The following is a 17123-nucleotide window of genomic DNA, read 5'->3' as shown; positions in this document are numbered from 1 at the left end:
TTGAGATAACTCTAACAAGTGGTTATCGATAAAATTTAAATTCAAAATCTCTTAATCGAGCAGAATAAACTTTAACTGATTGAACCAATCACTAATTAGTATATATATATAAATTTTGATACTTTGTAACTGGTTTAATTGATTAAAATTTTTTTTTATCTAATATAGTTCGATTAGGTAAAAAATATTTTGAGAGTAAAATTTTAAATATATCATATTAATGTAAGAAAATAAATATTTAAAATTGTTCAAAAACAAGATTAATTTCAACAAAATTTAAAAATATTTCTAATTATATTATAAAAATTGATAATTTATCATGAAAGTGGATGATTCCCCGTTAGAATTTTTGAACCAATGTTATAGGATTTACAAAAACAAAAAAATATTATTTTTTCCTTTCATAATTAAAATTTTATATTAAAAAACTATTAATTAAAGAATAAAGAAATTAAAAAAATTATAAATACTGAAAATTAAATCTCAATATTGTAAAAATTGCTTTCATAATTAAAAAAATTTAATTATAAAAAAAATTGCAACCTATTATTACATTCCCTATTTTATAAATTTAATAATGTAAATCTGATAAAAAGCAAGAAGGACATTTGAAAAGTATTTGTTTAATTGAGACATACTTAAATGAAAAGTTATGCTTTCAAATCAAAGGCTGTGTTAACTTCCCCCAATGGGGGCTTTGTCTTTCTCCCAAACCCATGATTGTATTCCCATAAGAGGCACATTTGTCTACTTGAGAAATTAATAAAATATCAATCTCTTTGCAGTTTCAGAAAATTAGGTCATATTGGATTGACATCTTTACCCTCAAGGACCGTTGCAAAATAAAATTATTTTATAAAATTTTAAATTTTATTTTGGAAGGTCAAATGTTTTACTTCAATTATTTTATTTTATCAATATTTATTATTAATATGATAATTAATATTTATCAAAATATTGATTCGAATGGTAAAGAATTCGATTTTTTTAAAATAAAATCTTAATTTTAAGTCTTATGAATGAAAAAAATATATTTGAGAGATTTTATCCTTTTATAAGATCCGATTCAATTCGATTTCGAATTAATCAAAATTTAAAATGATTATAGAATATTGAAAGTCTTAAAAAAAAAATTTACTTGTCAGAATTAATTAAAAGAAGTAAATGAAAATTTTGGATAAGATTGAAATTTCATTTTTTTAGTAATAATTAAAACAAGTAATTGTTTTTGGACCCATACCCTTCTTTTGTACAATCTTTTTGGTTTTCAATTTTAATTTCCAAAAAATAGAAAAGAAAAGAGAAAATAGACTCTTTAATTGGTTTTGCACTTGAACTTGTTTTTTTTTTTTTTTTTTTTTAATGAATGATGATGATCCTATCCTCTTTCAATTGCAAACATTAAATGTGGTTTTATATTTTTATTTATTTTGATCCTATTCAATTTTCTAAAATTACTCCAATATATATATATATATATGTATATCATAGCAAAGCAAGAATAAAATAAAATTGAACTTGATATTTAATTAAGTTAATTTAAAGTTTTTTAAAAAATATAATATTTAGTAAATTTAAGATTTAAATTAATATTTATAATATATTATCTTATCTTAACCTATAATTTTTGTGTTAAAAAAAATAAAATGAAATTGTAATTAAACATAAAATGTTGGATATTGCTTGATTTTGCTTGACAAAGTTGAAGTACTTATAAAGTTGAGTTGAATTAAATGGCCCATGTGTAGCATTAACAAATGTCATGCTTTCTTTTTCTTTTTCTTTTTTTTTTTCTCATTGGAAAGTTTGGTTCCTACCAATCTCAATTAGATATTTTAGTTGAATTGTTGAAGATAGTGACTACTCTTGCAATCTAAATATTTCATCACTTTTTTCTTCCTAATTTTTCAAAAATGAAAGTAAATTACAAATATATTTCCACATTTAATTAGGTTGGCAGGTGTATGGTAATAAAATTTGAAAATAATTTAATTAATTTATATAATTATTCTTAAATAATAATATTTAATAAATTTAAAACACTTCCAATTTTTCTTTTTATTCCCTAATTCGATTTTTTTATATAAAAATTTAAAATCTTCTTTAAAAAAGAAAGCCCAATTGTAACGATAAAACAAATCAATAAAGTAAAATAAATCCTATATAATATAAATTTTATAATAAAGTAAAATATAATATATATTTTATAATAAAGTAAAATCGTACAATTTGTTACAAGCGAAAGTGTTTTTCTTTCTTTTTTTTTTTTTAAATTTTAGCTTTAAAAATAATTATTTTTGTGTTGAAATGAATACTTTATTTTTAAGAGATTTTTTGTTCACGAAATCATAAATTTTTTTAAAAATTAAAAGATATTATTTAAGGTATTTTGAAATTAAAATATCTTAAAAATTCATTATTATTTAAGGTATTTTTAGATTAGAAATATTTTAAAAAAATTTGTTGATATATTTTAAAGAAAATTATTTAGATATTTTTGTTTTTTTCAAAAAATCAAAAGAAAAATTATTATTTTATAATTTTTTATTCAGATCAAATTTAAAATTAATATATATTTTTTTAAATCTTAAAATATTATAAGGGGAAATAAATTTTTTATTCTAAGATTTTGAGTGTCGTTGAAAATTTATAAATTTTTTTAGAATCAAATTACTTTAAATTAAATATTGAAATTAAATATTTAATAAAAAAATTTTGTGAAAAAAATTGTAAATTTTTCTTAACTAAACGAGAGTTTAAAAAAAATTTAAAATTTTTTAATGGACGTGTAAAACATCTTTACGAGTAAGGAAACTTTAAAGAAAAAATAGAAACAAAAAGAAAAATATGACAAGTACAGTGGAGTTGTCTATGGATGGAAGGGTTAAATCATACCCTCCAAAGCCATTTTCAAGACAGATGAAGATATTCTTGAAAATTAAATTTGGTAATTGAGAAACGAAAGGACAATTTGGTAAGAAGACGTCAAGGCAAGCTTCGATTTTAGTACTAGTTTCCTGTATCAGTTCCTCTCCACTTGGATTTCATTTGGGTTCGCTTTTTGTTCACCTCATTTTTGCTTTTTCTTTACTATTCTCTCTCTCTCTTTCTGTCACTGGTTTCCTCCATTGCAAACTAAGCTTCCTTTCCAGCTTTCTTCGAGGTCCCTCTTTTCTCCTCAAACACCCAAAGACCCACCAACCATTTTACCAACCTCTTCCCTTTTCTTTTTTCCTTTTCTCTTTATATATTCAGGCTTACAGCTCTCTCTCTCTCTCTCTCTCTCTTTACATTTTTGCTTCAAAGATTAGATTTTTGTCTGGCCTTTTCTTACCCATTTCTTTTCATCATTAGCTGAATTCTTTTTTTGTTGGCCCACTCGGAAAGCCACAGCAGCAACAACAACAAAAGGTTTCTACTTGTAAACTACTCATCCCTTTGGAATTGCAGCTTTATCCCTTTTTTCAGGCATTTGGGTTTTGTTCTACATTGGCTTGTTATGTTTTGCTCATTGAGAGAGTCCCTCTTGGATGCTAAAATATAAGGTTTTTTTCTCTGCTTCTGTGAATGCCCAAGAAAGAAGATCGAGGTGAATGCTTCCTCTTTTTGAATTACTTTAACTGTCTCTTACTTGGATCATAAGTGATGCTTTTTCTGTTTTACAAGTTTATTCATTTTTCAATGGAAATGGAGTGCTTTTTTTTGGGTATATTTAATAAAGGAATATGAGTTTATTGTGAATTTTGTATTGGTCTGACTTGTTTACAGAATGGTTTTTTTCTTGATTTGTTAAATGCATTAAAAAAGTGGTGCTTTTTCTACTCATGGAACTGTTAAAAATGTGATGAACTTCATTAAATGTGGTATCAGATTCTCCTGCAATTTTTTTTTCCTTTCCTTTTTCATCTTTTTGGTTCATTTTAGTGGGTGAAGATTGGGCCAAGAATGTTATGGAATTTGTTATCTTTTCTGGGTCTTCAGATTTGAGTGTAAGGATTGTTTAGATGAGTTTGGATAAATGTCAATCACATCTAGCTTATTCTGCATAAAATTTCACCAAATATGTATCTATGGACTTTGAAAATTATTAAACATGTTTCTCATTTTGATATTTCTGGTGCGCAGGTAGGGATGTCTTAAAATTTTGGTCCTGTATACAAGAGAGTAAATATAATTTTGACTGTTAAAATCCAGAAGATCAGAGATGTCGTCTCAGGGTGCCTTAAATGCTGAATTATCAAAGAAGACATCATTTTTGGGTCTAAAGCTTTGGGTTTTGATTGGTATATCTGTTGGGGCATTTATAGTGTTGATTCTTGGTATCTTATCTGTATGGGTTACATTTCGGAGGAGATCCAGACGATCTGTAGACAAGTTCTCCCTTTCTCAAATACCAAATGTCTCAAAGGATATCAAGGTTGACAAGGTCGGAGTTCAGAGCTTCAATGATCATCCGGAAAGTGTATTCCTTTCTGTTAATGATAAATCGAGTGATAGGAATTCGGAGAAAATGTTAGCTCATTTGGGGATGAGCAAATCGAGTGATCCTGATAATATCAGTCAATGCAGCTCGATTTACCATCATGAGAGAGGTTTGAGTTCCCATTCAGGAGAAGAAGGGAGCTCCGGAACGGTCCGAAAGCCATCTGCATTGTCATATGGGGGAATAGTGACAGCCTCTCCCTTAGTTGGTCTGCCAGAAATTTCACATCTTGGGTGGGGTCACTGGTTTACCCTTAGGGATCTTGATCTTGCCACAGATCATTTCTCAGCAGAGAATGTGATTGGAGAGGGTGGATATGGGGTGGTTTACAGGGGTAGACTGATTAATGGAACTGAAGTAGCAGTTAAGAAGCTTCTTAATAACCTGTAAGGATATCTTTAGAGACACTATCTTATTTATATTAATACTTTTGTTTTTTTTTTTAACAAAATTATTTTGTAATATTATTGGGATATTGGATGTCTAGGGGACAGGCAGAAAAAGAATTTAGGGTTGAAGTGGAGGCCATTGGTCATGTTCGGCATAAGAATCTTGTGCGGCTTTTGGGTTATTGCATAGAAGGAGTTCACAGGTGAAATTAAAATATGTTTCATTAATTTATTTGTCAATATCATTGCAGATTCACTTTTAACCATAATTGTGTATTAATGTGTCAATGCATGCTAGACTTTCCTGATCCTATCTCTTTCTTTATAGTTATTTGAGTTTGACTTGACTGCAAATCAGATTATAACTGTAATTACTGGTTAATTACATAGGATGCTGGTATATGAATATGTGAATAATGGTAACTTGGAACAATGGCTACATGGGGCAATGCGCCAGCATGGTACCCTTACTTGGGAGGCTCGCCTGAAGGTTATTCTTGGTACTGCCAAGGCGTAAGTTCACCATTAAAACTTGAAGCTTCTTTTTTCTTTTGTTGGATTAAAAATTGAAGAGTGAATTTTTAAAGGTGCTTTTGTCATTCATTTATAATAGAGATTTTATTTATATTCTGACCATGTAACTCTTTTCTCTAGTTAAAGTAAAAAGCATTATATATTCTGTTATTGCTATAATGATGTTTCTCCTCATTCTTATTAGTATTCTAATTGATGCTTGAAATAATTGAAAATGTCATTTGCTTTAAAAAAACTGAGTGAGATGAAAAGCTGGTTTTTTTTTTTGGTTGCAGGCTTGCTTATTTGCATGAAGCAATAGAACCGAAAGTTGTTCACCGGGACATAAAATCAAGTAACATCTTGATTGATGATGATTTCAATGCCAAGGTTTCTGATTTTGGACTGGCCAAGCTCTTGGGCTCGGGAGAGAGTCATATCACAACTAGAGTTATGGGGACTTTTGGGTAATTCTAAATTCTTATTCTTTCCAGCAACAATCTTTTACTGTATCTAAGTATATTCTGATTGAAAATTTCATATGTGAATTTCAGCTATGTGGCACCAGAATATGCTAACACTGGCTTGTTAAACGAGAGGAGTGATATTTACAGCTTTGGTGTCCTCCTTCTTGAAGCTGTCACTGGAAGAGACCCTGTCGACTATGGAAGACCAGCTAATGAGGTACTATTTAATAGCAAAGACTAACACTTTTTCAATCAAATTCTCCTCTCTTGCCCCCCCACCCCCCACCCCCCCACCTATGTTTGATTCTTTCTGTTCATATAACTTAAGCTAATTCTTGCAAGAATTTCTCATCAGCAAACCATATGCCTACTGCAGGTCAACCTTGTTGAGTGGCTGAAGATGATGGTTGGAACAAGAAGAGCAGAGGAAGTTGTGGATCCAAATCTTGAAGTTAGACCCACAACACGTGCTCTTAAACGTGCCCTTTTGGTGTCACTTAGATGTGTTGATCCTGATGCAGATAAGCGACCCAAAATGAGTCAGGTTGTACAAATGCTTGAAGCTGATGAATACCCATTCCGTGAGGTATAAGGATTCTATTTACTGAGTTGACAATGTTATTTTCGTGTGTATTTCTGTATGGCTTCTTTTTCATGAATTATTTTATTTGTGTAATAGGTCTAGTTCATTTGTTTGGCATTAAGGCATGTGGGTATTTATTTTAATAACCATGATATGATGCCTCATCACAAATCATGAAGTCTTTGAAATATTTTTGATGTTATTATATGAATTTCTGATGCTCAAGTTTGTAGTTATACTATTGCATAACATTCAGTATGATCTGGTGTTAACTGAATCTATTAATTTATTTCTTTTAAATGAACACATCGTATCTTGCAATTCAAATGCTACAATTCTTTTGGCTTCTAAAACCTTAGTCCATTTTATAAACCAGACAGCTGGTACTATAAAGGGCTTTCGTAACTTTCTACCACTTGACTGATTTGACAACATGAAACTTGAAAATTTTAATTATTTGTCTTGTTTATATCCTGTGGAGCTCTGTTCACAACTTTATTTTAAACTGAGATGATGATCGTCTAGTGGAGATTTTTCATTCAATGATAACTGTAAAATAGCAATAGTATGTGGTATTTGAAGGTGGTCAAACCTTTATTCTTGCTTGCTTTGCTTTTTGTAGTTCCTTGTACCTTTCTCTAATTGGTCAAGATATTTTTCATTCCTTTATGTAGATGTATGGTTATGTTGTCTTACACTTCTGCTTATTTTTCTATGATCACTATGCTAAAAGTACCATTGACAAAGCCCTGATATAGACTTCCGCAATCTTATTCAGGACCGGCGGAACAGAAAGAGCCGTACAGCCAGCATGGAAATCGAATCTATGAAGGAATCAACTGGTGTGGACAGCAAGGTAGGGGGAATCACAGAGCAACATAACTGAGACGACTCATTGAGTAGGACTGACAAAAGCATAACCTGGTGAATAAATCTTGTCGTATTTAAAGTTTGAGTAACCCATTGATACATAAACATCCCAAAGTTTGTTTGTTTTGGAGAAACTTCCCGCATCTAAGAGAGGAATCAGCCCGAAGATAGCCCATTAGGATTTTGAATTACTGGTAGCTGTTTCTTTACTGCTTCCTTGGGCATATCACACATTGGTTATCACAGGATGAAAAGCTGCTTTCAGGCAGATGAAAGGTTAATATCTCAAAGAGAAAGAGAGACCTAGAGGTTCTTGTTGTACAGATCTGTGTCGGGTATTGGTGGGGTGTCGTTTGTACTACTATATGATTTATGATCTTTTCTTCCCTGGGGTTCAATTACTGTTCTTTTTGAATGGTAATGGAGTTATTTTTGTTTCACTCTTTTCTTCATTTTTAACTTATTATTCTGTACCAGCCATCAAAGTATTGAAGAATGAATGATCATTTTCATTTCCCTTTTTCCTCTTTATACGGTAATGTCTTGCACTTTGTTCACCTTGTTTCTGATTTCTTAACCTCAAATTCACATGTGATTTTGGTCAAATTTGTACCTGTGTTTGATTCATCATGATCCATTGCCTCCTCAGAGCTTACTGTAATCAAGCATTAGTCTTAATTTACATGGACTTTAATTCCTGTTTCTGATATAATGTTTTTCTTCAAAGCTGAAAAGTAGACATCAAGGATGGACAAACCTTTCTGAAACTAAAATCATGGAATGTTCCTTATTGTTATATAATATGCTCTCTTATTTTTCGTCTTTTGTTTAGTTTTGGTAAAACATCATTTTAGAGTAGATTTAACGTTAATTTAATGAACTTAGATGGAGTTGTTTGATTCGTATAATGATGTTTGAGTTATATGGTTTCAACACTTTTTCGGTTGAGTGGTCAAGCTACCGTTGGTATTCAGCATTAGTAATTTGTTTATTTATTTATTTTGGTTTCCAACACTCCTTTCAAATTGACACAAGAAAAAATTGAGTAGGAGTTTCATAAAATTAACAAAAAAAAAAAATAAAATCGAGTAGGAGTGGTCAACAAGAAAAAATTTTGTTATGTTGAAATTGTTATATAATTTAGTGACATTATGAACTCCTATATTGGGTATATTTTGAAAATTTCTATGATTCGTTTGGGATTTCGATTGACGGAAACGATGCATTTTATATTAAACATATTTCTAAATCGATATCTTGAATATATTTCATTGTAAATATTTAATAAAATTTATTTAATTTATTAATAAAATTCTAATTCTATTAAAATAATTTCATTAAATCAATTTCATTTGATTAAAAATAATTCAATTAAAATTAAATTTTATATACATGGTAATGCAAGTTTATGTTAAAATGTAAATTTCAATTATTTGTAGAATGTACAACTATATGTTCAAAATATAAATTAAAAATAAATAAAAATAAATATTCATATGTAATGTATGTGACAACAAAAAATTAGTGAAATAAAATTAACATATTAATTAATAAATTATAATTTTTCTTTGTAGTGACATTTATATACTGTGAAATTAAATTAATATACGAATCTTACATGAAACCTCCTTCATTATTTTTTTTTTTTTGGGTATTTCTTTTTCGTTAATTTTCTATTTATTACTTTTTAATACGTAAGCAGTGATGATGATTGTACTGAGAAATTAAAAAAAAAAAAAAAGTAACGGAGAGAGACAAACCAAGGAATTTCAGGACAACTAAACGGGCATTAAATGCTTAGAAATGGATTGGAAGGCGTTTTTACCAAAGAAGAAAAAGTGCAGGTTATAATGACCTGTATAAAGGCAGCATTCAATCAGATGCCATATTAGACAGAAGGAAATTTCTGCAGTTTGTTAGAGAAAATGACCATTGCATTAATCAATCACTAGTAGGAATATACAGGAATGTTGAAGCTTGAATTTTTGCAGAGAAGCAAAAATGGGTTGCTTTAAGTATGGTCTTGGGGTCATCTTCATTATCCTCACTCAAATTCTCTTGGTGGTTTTTCTGCTGTCCTCTAAACCTGTTGAGGCAGAAGCTGACAAAATGATTGTCCAAAAAATATGCAGCCAAACCTTGGAACCAGATGCTTGCCTGAATTGTTTATTAGCAGATTCTGGTAGAGGAACTAGTAATGTTACTGATTTGACATATTCAGTGCTCTTTTGCATGTATTCTCAGACAACCTATGCCCATCAGTGTGCAGACCACCTGTTCCAAAACACTGCAGCAGTCGGTCTCAAAAAATCATTCCAAGTTTGTAAAGGCACCCTTTTTTCAGCTTCAAACACTCTTTGGGATGGCCTGACCGACCTGGAAGTTTTGGATTATAAAAATGCTGATCTTTCTTCAAGAATTGCGCAGTTAGACCTGTTTCAATGTGTCTTTGCTTTTAGAAAATATGCTAATGTTCCCATTCCAACTGTGCTGCTGAACTACATGGTTCAGGCCAAACGTCTGTTTGATGTTGCTCAGTTTATGTTTCTCCTTATTTAATGGATTATTTAATAATGCTCTTTCTGGCTTAATATTTGTTTAAGTTGTTGTAGAGATCCATATGAGCATTTGCCAGACTCAAAGGTCTGAAATTCGAGAGATTATGTTTTGGTGTAAATTGAAATAAAAGAACTTACCATGCTGGCTAACACATAAAAGGTAACAAACAACAAAAATTATAAGGGTAAATTATATATATATATATATATATATCTTTTGATTAAATGCGTTTTGATTTTATTCTTTAGGGGTTTAAAATGTGACACGTAACCAGCTTGAATTGTTTTTCTGTGTCATTTTGTTAATATCCGCTGATGCCTTTAACGCCCAAGTCAAAGTTTTTGCCATCTTCTCCTCTCCTTCCTCTCAATATCTAAATATTTAAATACATAAAAAGGATAATATATTGTGCATTTAATAAATTCTTCAATTTCACTCTATTTAGTTTTAAAAACAAGTATTGCAGTATGAGTTATACATTCTAAAGACTTTAATATGATTGGCAAATGTGTCTTTACACTGTGAACTTGGCTACTAATGCATGCACTATATATTTAGCTTGTCTTCGACAACCTTCTAAACAAAGCCTCTTTAATATTAGATCAATTTAATTGCAAGTAATTATTAAGAAGATGATAAGAATATGAATGAAGAACTGAATCCAACAACTTAGGCATTCTAAAGTTGCACCTTGTTGACATTGCAAGTTGTTCTCAAATGGTACCACCAACCTTAGCCAGAACATGCAAAATGTCTTCTTTTATTATTTTATTATCATCTTTCAAAAAATTAATGAGTTTTTCTTGAGCTCCACTTAGCAGCAATAGATTAAAATGCTCAAGAATTTGGAAAACCATCAAGAGACATTTAAAAACATAACTTGAATCTGTTTCTATGAGAAAAAAAAAAACAATTCTATAGACCTATTATTGAAGACATTAATATTGCAAACTCTTAATACCATTGTAATTGAAACATAAAAAAGAAGATACTCATAAAAGCAAAAACAAGAATATTATGCATGCAAATTAGGTGCTGATTTGGCCATGGAATAAAAAACAAAGAATCCTTATATTACTTGCATCCTAGTAAGAGCTGCGGATGCCTCAATAGCTTAATATTCCAATTCAACTTCCTTTTCCATGGTAACCTGTTCTAAAAATAGAGATTATTATATGCAAGATAACAACAATAATAAATCAATGTTCCGAATATGGACCATTTTGGTAGCATTATGTGCTGCATGTTATTCTTCTGCTCTCATTTCTGCAGAAGCCAGCTCTTCACATAGTGCCTAAGAAAAATGCATACAAATAGATTAACAAGTTAATAATGAAAAAACGGTGTATATGTGTCATCTGTATGTGTGAACATACATGCTGTGCCAGCAAAAAAAAACTAATTAATTTACCTACATTATCCTTGTCTCTGTCAATTCCTTGTTTCTTATAATAAACTCTATGTTTGCTTGATGGTATGCAATCAAAAGTATTAACAAACCTCAATGACCAAAAGGTATAAGTCAAGAGCATATATTGATTACCCATAAAAGAGAGAGAATATGTGTGTATGTGTGTCTCTTTAGATGTAGAGGCAAAATAAATGAGCAAATACTATATAGGAGAGGGATATAAAAGTAGATACGCATATTACAATTTACTTAGCAAGTTAAGAAAAAATCGTGAATAGGCTGAGTTTTTGTTACAAGGCACATGAAATAAGCTCCTTAGGTTTCTCTATCAAAGCGTGGTTAACAGAAGTAAGTGGAAGGATCTATATCTTTCAAATAAGCTTCTAATGCTACTAATAGTCAGATAACAAAGTTTATGGTGATAGAAACTATTGTTTTTAAGCTAAACCACATAAATTCACCCACTAAATCAAATAATTGAAAGCTGCTATGTATATTGCATGAAAGCTTCTAAAAAGTCAATTCTAGTTTAACCATTATCTGCATGAAATAGAGCTATTCATTCAACGATAGATGCTTCAAGGATTATGACACAAGTGTTGGGAGAAAAGCTCTAATAAACATTTTCACAAACACTTGGCATGCACATTGCATAAACCATCTTGATACATAATAACCCAAGCTTCAATCAACCTCCACATATCACAATTTATCACTTTAATCATACAAAATTTCTAGCTCAAAATTCACCAAAAAAATATCTCTAAATGTCATAACATCTAGATCCAAGGACTATTGCTAGATATTGACTTGAATGAGTCGTCACCAATCTTTTTTTATCTAGGTGTGATTGACCACCTAAGGAATCTATCTTTTTAAGGAATACCCAAGCTTAAGGGTCCCTAAAAGAAGAGGTTCAGGTCTACTAACCAGAACAGAGTTCAGGAGTACGGTTACGTGTGAAGAAGGTTGTAGCACCCTCACAACGCCTGTCAAAAGATGGTACCAGCTTAATTTTGTGTTATCCAATAAACTTTAAAAATTTATCAAGTAATTAATTATTGAAAATTATTCTCAATTGACTCTAATACTTTTAGCAAAAAATTGAAAAAATTTTCTCACCTTAAGAGTATGCAAGGAGACTACTGTTTCACTTGCAGAGGTTTCATAATCGGATTATTTAACATAAAAAAAATTAAGAAACAAAAAGGAAAAGAAATAAAAAAAAATGATTCAGCTTTAGATATAAATCCTTTTCTTTTCAAAAACTCATTGCTTTTGTACAAGGAAAATTGATACTTTCAACTTTTCTCCAAAATATTTTTTTGAAACTTTAATTTCTAGAACAATTGATACTTTCAACTTTTCCTCAAAAATATTTTTTAAAAAACTTATTTTCAAGAAAAATTGATACTTTCAACTTTTTCTCAACAATATTTTTTTCTTTTTTTTGGAATTTTATGTAAAGAAAATCATTTAAAAAATAATAAAATAAAATAAAATAAAATAAAGAATACTAAATAATTCTAATATAATCAATAAACAACAACAACAATAATAATAATAATAATAATAATAATAATAAATAAGAAAAAAAAACTTTGAAACAGTTCGGCTTAGCTCAAGACAAAAGAGACAGCTCGAAGACGCGGCTCGGGAAAGTTGGCTCGGCTCCAGGGATCGGCTAGCATGCGGGTTAACGAATCGGATTGCGATCGGGTCGGGTTAGCCCAAACAAAAACACGTGGATTTTGGTAACTTACTAACATTAAAATAATATCGTTTTGCACAGGTATAAAAGGCAAAGAACATGTTTTTTCTTCATATGTGCCTTCCTCTTTCTCTTTCTTCCCTTTAGCTTTCTCCTCATTCTCTCTACCCGAAGAACACAACCCAGAATCCGGTTGAATTTTCATCGAATTCTAGAAAATAATGTTGGAAACTTCAAAGTTGGCCATAAAACTCGTCGAAAAATTCAAGGTTCGTCGAAAAATTTTGTCGAATTCTGAAAAAATTTCAAAAATTTTTCAGAAAAAAAACTTCAAAAATTCTAAAAAATTTCTCATAAATTCCTAAAGCTATATCTAACGCACCAGAACTTTTTTAGCTTCTGTTTTCTCTATGTTCTTTTCGTCTGTCTGTGTGTTTTCGTTCGTTTTCTGTGTATTTATTTATAGGGATTGATCAGAAGAGTTTCTGATCAATCCCAATTCTCTTTTGGATTGGGATTTAATCCTTGAATCCAATATAGACTCTAATTGAATCTCAAATTCGCGATAAAACTCTCGCTTTTTGATTAATATCCTTTAATCCCAGCACAAAAAAAAGATAAATAATAAATAAATATATATATACTAATAGATAAATAATAGATAATAGTTAATAATAAAAATTTATATACATTAATAGTTAAATAATAATATATATTAATAGATAAATATATATATTAATAAATAATAATAATAACAATAAATAAATAAATAAGATATAAAATAAAAATACAAAATTGATTTACCCATTTGGACCAGGCCCAATTAATCCGAGCCTGGACCAAATTGGGTGTCTACACCAAACAACCAAGTTTAATATTTAATACAACTATATAATCAACTTTCAATCACAACTAAAATTCAAGTTTATAAATAGCAATCAAAATAACAAATTTCTTCACTTCAAAATGCATCAAACATATTTATTTAGTAGAATAAAAATAAACTTACACAAAAATAAATAAGCCATTTTTTCTTCTCTTGTTCACGACATAACATAGCCTTTCTCCTTTCTATTTTGGCTCACATGGTTTGCTCTCTATTTTGTTTTCAAATTCACAACCCTCAACACACACATACACTTAAGTTTTTTACTTCATTTATGGGCCTAGCTAAAACACAAAAACCTAAAACAAATTTGGCTTGAACATAGAGGCATCAGTATCACGAAACTCAAATTTGGCTCTACAAAAGCCTTAAACAAATTTGGCTGTCAGAGATTTATGTTAGGGGTCAAGTTTTAGGTTTTGGCTTTACAAAAGCCTAAAATGAAAGGGAGAAAAATAGCTTTACGATGGAAAGAAATGATGAACTATGAGTGTTAGAGAAAATTCTAGCCTAAAATGAATAAAGAGGGTGAAACAAAGATTATTCAAAGCATTTTTTAGCCAAAAATGCCTTAAATAATCCATTCTATTTTTTAATTGAAAGGGATTATTCAAAGTATTTTTAGCTAGAAATGCCTTGAATAACCCCATTTAATTTTTTGTATGAAAATAATCTAAAAAAAATAGAAGGAGATTATTGAAGGCTTTTTTGACAGAAAATGCCTTGAATAATCCTTAAAAAAAAAGAAAAAAATTATTTGAGGTGTTTTTTGCCAGAAACCTATTCAATAACTCCTTAAAAATGCCTTGAATAATATCCTTATAAAAATTAAAGGGGATTATTCAATGTATTTTTGGGTAAAAATGCATTCAATAATCTTATTCAATTTTTTTGTAAGAGATTATTGAAAGCATTTTTTTATGCCAAACGTCATATATAAACTAAATTTTTTACTAGAAAAATCTACAATTGACTTGCTTTCATTTTAAAATATGCTTTTTAAAATGGTAATGACTATTTCACAAATTGTTAGTCAAGTCAAATTTGAAAATAATATTACTTTTCCTTTTGGAATCTTAGAATCCTACAGAGAGGTGTGTTTTTGATTTTAAGACTTTAGGTATTGTTGAAAATCTATCAATTTTTTTCAAAATCAGATTACCCTGAACCAAACATTAGAATCAAATACCTAATAGTAAGATTCTGGGGGAAAATGTTTGGATTCCCCCGAACCAAATGCCGCCTATGTTATTTTTAGTTTGTATATTTGTTTTTAACGTTGTTTACGTAAACAACCCGAAATTTATAAAAGTCAAAGTATATAGCAGTGTTTAGGTCAACAAACGCTATAAAAATATATTTTAAGTGACATTTTAAAATCCAAACACCATTATATAAAAATTTAGAGGCGTTTTATAAAAAAAAACACTACTAACCTTATAAAAACATAAAACTTTGTGACGTTTATTTAAAAATACTGCTAAAAAACAACCACTAAATCTTTATTTTCATGTAATGAGATGCAAATACAGATGGATGTGAAGTATAAGATATTGATGACTGTTGCTTATTTACTGAGTTTTTTTTTTTTTTTTTTTGCCTTCTTCATGCTTATGGTAAAGTACATAAAACAACTATTTAAGTAATTTTTCATCAATTTTTTTCATTGATTTTTCCCAAAAAAAGTCAATAGCTTTTTGTCTAGAAAACACTCTTCCCATTTTTCCACTTATTTTCTCCACTTCAAAATTTCTAGGGTTTTTTTTTCTTCTAAAAATCCTATCTTTTCATAGGGTTTTGATGTATCTTGGTTTTTCAAATTCTAGGTTTTCAACTTTAGAAATGGTTATTCTGGATTCTATGCTTTTAGGGTTTTTATAAAAGTCTTAACCTCCTAAATCTATGTTTCATGGTTTTCTTTGAATGAGTATTGAGTTTTCAGGGTTTGAAGTTTGTAAATTTCATCAATGGATTCTTTAACAAGTAATTGTAAACGCAATGGTGATGAGTATTTCTATTTCAATTTTAGTCACAAAAACAAAGCCCCATATTCAAATTTCTTAGATTTTCTTAGGTGAATCAAAGCTAAAAAAAATAATTTTATCCTTGAACAACATTGTTTCAAGAATCTTTTATTAAGCAGAGGCTAAACTACCTTTTCCTAGAGATATTCACACCTTTGTCAAACACTTTAAATGTGGGTTATCAACTTCAAATCCTAATAAGAATTCATTTAAAAGCTATATCCTTCAAGGTACTTTAAGAATGAAAAAGAAGTAATTTTTGTAGAAGATGATGAGGAGAAAGAAAAAGAGGTGGTTTCAAATTTGTGTATGGATTACCAAAACTTTTGAGAGAGAATGGGGATAAGGAGATAAAGAGGCATTAGGGAAGGTAAGGGTTTAGGTGTTAACTCTGTTAGTGAATACTAACAGAATAACATGAAAAAACAATTTAAGGTGATTAATTATCACATTTCAAATTCAAGGGGTAAAGTCAAATCACGTTTAACCATAAAATATATATATATATAGTAATTTATCCAAATTATAATAAGAAATACAACAGACTTGGACTTGAACCTAAAACTTATTATTTTAGCTAATTTTTATAATCTTTTTTAACAATTGACATTTAATATATTTGAAATTTAAATTTAAATTTTTATAATTTATTTCCCTAATCCAAACTATAGTCTTTTTTATAAAAAAAATTTTGAACTGATCAAATATATTATGTGAACAGCCAACTTGAAATCACTCGATAATTAACAGAAGCAATTTAACACTAAGAAACTCAATATTTAACCAATTTAAAATAATATTAGTTACTCCACAAACGCATGAAATTATTGGGCCGATATAATTTGTAAAAAAAAAAGAAGAGAATTTCATTTTTCTTGTTATTTGTATCGAACAGAAAACAGATATTACCATAACCAAGTTTAATAAAACTCACGAACACACGGGAGAGAACAAACAGTCCCCGAATCTTTGACAAGAGAAATTAATTTGTTGAATATGGGCCTTAATTTTTGTTAGTCTATCAAGTCTGAAAGCCTGCCTCACGTCATAGTTCCATAATCAATGTCAAAGAAATCATGTTTAACTTTGGGCAAGTTGGCAGTTTTTGGGTGTGGAATTTGCCACATCTAGCTGCCGTAGGCGTTACCTAAAAAATTTGTCAGGTTAGATGAAAGTGGTTTTTAAAAAATTGAAGTTATGAAAATCAAGACTGCACTTAAGTGTGAA

General features: G+C 29.4%; 1 pseudogene across 1 annotated transcript; it reads left to right on the top strand.

Annotated features, from left to right (window-relative positions):
* The first annotated feature begins 3035 nt into the window (after window positions 1-3035).
* Window positions 3036-7486, top strand: LOC111316769 (putative receptor-like protein kinase At2g42960; annotated as a pseudogene). Its single transcript, XR_016333143.1, has 8 exons — window positions 3036-3589; window positions 4126-4869; window positions 4971-5075; window positions 5263-5385; window positions 5682-5852; window positions 5940-6069; window positions 6229-6438; window positions 7214-7486. The product of XR_016333143.1 is annotated as a putative receptor-like protein kinase At2g42960 (transcript).
* The last annotated feature ends 9637 nt before the right edge of the window (window positions 7487-17123 follow it).

This window comes from Durio zibethinus, chromosome 24, assembly GCF_047325235.1.
Source record: "Durio zibethinus cultivar Kanyao isolate XHJ-2024 chromosome 24, ASM4732523v1, whole genome shotgun sequence".
Lineage (NCBI taxonomy): Eukaryota > Viridiplantae > Streptophyta > Magnoliopsida > Malvales > Malvaceae > Durio > Durio zibethinus.
The sequence above is the reverse complement of the archived record's forward strand: the minus strand, read 5'-3'. Positions and strand labels throughout refer to the sequence as shown.